Genomic DNA, 4656 nt, shown 5'->3' with positions numbered 1-4656 from the left:
ACCTGCTGGCCTCGTCTAAGACAGGAAACGCTAATTGGGTTATTATGTACCGGCGGTCAAGCTGCCATTACTTCTACTGTGTTCGGTATGTGGCCCATGTTGGGGTCCAGGATGTGGCTCATGTTGGGGTCCAGGATGTGGCCCATGTTGGGGTCCAGGATGTGGCTCATGTTGGGGTCCAGGATGTGGCTCATGTTGGGGTCCAGGATGTGGCTCATGTTGGGGTCCAGGATGTGGCCCATCTTGTGATCCAGGATGTGGCCCATCTTGTGATCCAGGATGTGGCCCATGTTGGGGTCCAGGATGTGGCCCATCTTGTGACCCAGGATGTTGTTCTTGCTGGCATATTGCTCATAGTGGCCCAAGTTATCATATTGGGTCCTGACAATATTATTGCAATTATAGAAATGACAGATCGCATTTTATTGGTACAAATCGCCATTAACTAGAGCACCTTCAACAACAGTTTGCTTAAACGTACCAAAATAGACTATTGGGTCGCAAAAAAATCCCATTTTGTGTTGTTGAATTGACCAAAATTTCATATTAGAAAAATTGAAATATAACTAAATGACCAACTCTAATCTGTCTAAGCAATCTTAGGACTAATATGTGCTATCTTAGGCCTAATACAGTATATGTGATATACTAGGCCTAAGAATGCAACAGTCAATTGTTGTATTTTCAGCTGTATAAATAGCTGTTATAAGTACTATCATTTTAAGGAGGATAGGCTGATTTCTTCGTGTAGTTAAGTAATTCACAACTCCGTACAAAATACAACTGTTTTGCCAAACCAGAAACGTACAAACCCAAGCAACCCACCTAACCTATTGAGGTCACTGCATAGAAAACGTAAATATTACGGTTATCTTGAGATGATTTCGGGGATTTTAGTGTCCCCGCGGCCCGGTCCTCGACCAGGCCTCCACCCCCAGGAAGCAGCCCGTGACAGCTGACTAACACCCAGGTACTTATTTTACAGCTAGGTAACAGGGGGCATAGGGTGAAAGAAACTCTGCCCATTGTTTCTCGCCGGCGCCTGGGATCGAACCCTGAACCACAGGATCACAAGTCCAGCGTGCTGTCCGCTCGGCCGACCGGCTCCCTCAGAGACGGTCGACGTTTAAGTTTTGCGAACGCGTCGCAGTTTGAACGGAATGGTCGATTTCGTTAGACAAAAACCGTTGCATTCTTTACGGAGGAACAAGTCGTGAGAGCGGATTGTCTGGGCACTAACAGCCTAACCAGCAGGGCGTTAAGGGTCATATCTAAGTCGAGTTGACAGGGAATGTGACCTTTGCCGACCCAAGGCATTATTCACTTCTCCATTAGCTAATGACACCCATTAGAGTCTGCTTGATCCGTCTCCCCCAAACACCGCGCTGGAAGAAGCTTCCCCAAACGGTTTCGCCTCATAGCTTAGGTATGTTGGTGATATAATCAACAACATACTGGTTATATCTTACATAGGGGTGGTTCCTAGGATCAATCTCCCCGTGGCCCGGTCTCTGCCTGTTCACCACTCTCAGCTTACCTTGAGGTGCTTCCGGGGCTTAGCGTCCCCGCGGCCCGGTCGTCGACCAGGCCTCCTCCTGGTTGGTAGTCCGGTGAAACAAGGCTGTTAGACATTACTGCCCGTCTGCTGGCCTCCAGGAGCCAAGGCCGGAGAGACGTACCACAAAGCAGTCAGCCAGACGCCGGCCAGGACAGAGACGGAGCAGACAAGTCTTCCGTCAAGACGGCTAAGTAATTATGTCAACAGGAAACCCAGCTAGTGACGTCAGCATCCTTGACGACTCTCTATAACTGCTGACTGCTCGCTTGTCCTTCAGGCAGGCCAATTAAGATATAATTAAGACGAGCATGTGAGGTACTGACGGATGCTGTAACGCTGACGGATGCTGTAACGCTGACGGATGCTGTACGCTGACGGATGCTGTAACGCTGACGGATGCTGTATGCTGACGGATGCTGTAACGCTGACGGATGCAGTACGCTGCAGGATGCTGTACGCTGACGGATGCTGTACGCTGAAGGATGCTGTACGCTGACGGATGCTGTACGCTGAAGGATGCTGTACGCTGACGGATGCTGTACGCTGAAGGATGCTGTACGCTGACGGATGCTGTACGCTGAAGGATGTTGTACGCTGACGGATGCTGTACGCTGAAGGATGCTGTACGCTGACAGATGCTAAACATTGAACATGTCATCCAGTAAAGTTAGCACACTTCTACATGTCAATCACTACCGCTAGGCTTAGGCTTGAACACAAACAAGATCCTCTCGAACAAAGAGGTTGTTCAAAAGCGATGAACAACCCATCAGGTGTTCATCGTATTGGGGGCGCTGTTATGTTCACGCTGCTATAGGCTCGTGAAATAAATGGATCACTAGGAGTAGGTTTCAACTGAGCTGAGGTAGGATAACAGCTCTTGCTTGCACTTTCACCAGGTACGTCATATGACAGCCCTTATGAATCTTGCTGTTACCTTGTGATGATTTCGTGGCTCAACATCCCCGCGGCCCCCTCACTGAACCCTAGTCTTAGAGAGAGGGATAGAGAGAGAGAGAGAGAGAGAGAGGGGGAGAGAGAGAGAGAGAAAGAGAGAGAGAGAGAGAGAGAGAGAGAGAGAGAGAGAGAGAGAGAGAGAGAGAGAGAGAGAGAGAGAGAGAGAGAGAGAGAGAAGCCCAACCATTACCGCCATTTCTACTCCGACCACAAAGTAGTGAGGTTAGCTTAGCGTTATCATTGGAGGCAGTTCACTCCATCTCCCATCCCATCTACCTCTCCCTCTCCTTCTTCCTCTTCCTCCTCCTCTCCCTCTCCCTCTCCTTCTTCCTCCTCCTCTCCCTCTCCCTCTCTCTCCCTCGCCCTCCTATATAATAGCACCAAATCAGTCTCCAAAAAAGACATTTCTAAGAACTATTAATGGCCTGTTGTATACACAAAATTCCATTGTGTTTACTAATGCATTTTCCCAAAGGGCCGGTTCATAAGTAGAATGGTACATATAGAATCCAGTCGAACCTGTACTAAGCCTATTAAGCAACCCAAGACCTCTAATATAGGTCATTTTAGGCTTAATTTAGTACATAGAAATGCTACACACCTGCTCCCCACACCTGCTGTCAGGTATGTGGCGTTAGTACGACAGTGTTCGCGACAGTACAGGTTTGAAACACTACAGGTTTGGGGGCGAGGATATTCGCTTAGTATTCTTATCAAAGTTTCTAAACCATGATTTTTTTTGTCTATTTGCCCCAAAACGATCATCATTTATCTTCTCTTCTTGAAAATGCCGGAGCTGGCGGCGTCTGGAGAATGAGAAACGATCTCTCGATATCTCTAGCATCATATCTTAGATCAATCTCAGCGACGTATTTCCCACATCATCCAGATGACAGCATCCATGTATTCACGTCTTCTGGCTATGTATGCATCCATTCCTGGCATCCGCCACTATACGTCCTCTCTGTCATCCACTCCCAACATCCACCTGTCTCGTAACTTGGGAGTCATCCATCTCCGTATAGTTCTTGTGCCATCCATCTCCGGTTTATATTCTTTCAATTTAATTGAAAATATTTGAAATTATATTCTTTTAATAAATTGTGACAGACACACACACACAGAGAACTGAGAGGTATGAGCTACGAGGAAAGGCTAAAGAAGTTGAACCTCACGTCCCTGGAAAACAGAAGAGTAAGGGGAGACATGATACCCACCTACAAAATACTCAGGGGAATTGATAAGGTGGACAAAGACAAACTCTTTAGCACGTGTGGAACACGAACAAGGGGACACAGGTGGAAACTGAGTACCTAAATGAGCCACAGGGACGTTAGAAAGAACTTTTTCAGTGTCAGAGTAGTTAACAGATGGAATGCATTAGGCAGTGATGTGGTGGAGGCTGACTCCATACACAGTTTCAAATGTAGATATGATAGAGCCCAGTAGGCTCAGGAATCTGTACACCAGTTGATTGACAGTTGAGAGGCGGAACCAAAGAGCCAGAGCTCAACTCCCGCAAACACAACTAGGCGAGTATAACTAGCTGAGTACACACACACACACACAATGATCGATGCATTTAATAAGTGAGTAATACTTGATATATTAGAAATTAATGACACGCTTTCAGCTAATTTTAATTTTATTAAGAAACGACCATATATATATATATATATATGTCGTACCTAGTAGCCAGAACTCACTTCTCAGCCTACTATTCAAGGCCCGATTTGCCTAATAAGCCAAGTTTTCCTGAATTAATATATTTACTATAATTTTTTTCTTATGAAATGATAAAGCAACCCTTTTCTCTATGTATGAGGTCAATTTTTTTTTATTGGAGTTAAAATTAACGTAGATATATGACCGAACCTAACCAACCCTACCTAACCTAACCTAACCTATATTTATAGGTAAGGTTAGGTTAGGTAGCCAAAAAAAGCTAGGTTAGGTTAGGTTAGGTAGGTTAGGTAGACGAAAAAACATTAATTCATGAAAACTTGGCTTATTAGGCAAATCGGGCCTTGAATAGTAGGCTGAGAAGTGCGTTCTGGCTATTAGGTACGACATATATATATATATATATATATATATATATATATATATATATATATATATATATATATATATATAGAAGC

This window comes from Procambarus clarkii, chromosome 74 (genome assembly GCF_040958095.1).
Source record: "Procambarus clarkii isolate CNS0578487 chromosome 74, FALCON_Pclarkii_2.0, whole genome shotgun sequence".
NCBI lineage: Eukaryota > Metazoa > Arthropoda > Malacostraca > Decapoda > Cambaridae > Procambarus > Procambarus clarkii.
The sequence above is the reverse complement of the archived record's forward strand: the minus strand, read 5'-3'. Positions refer to the sequence as shown.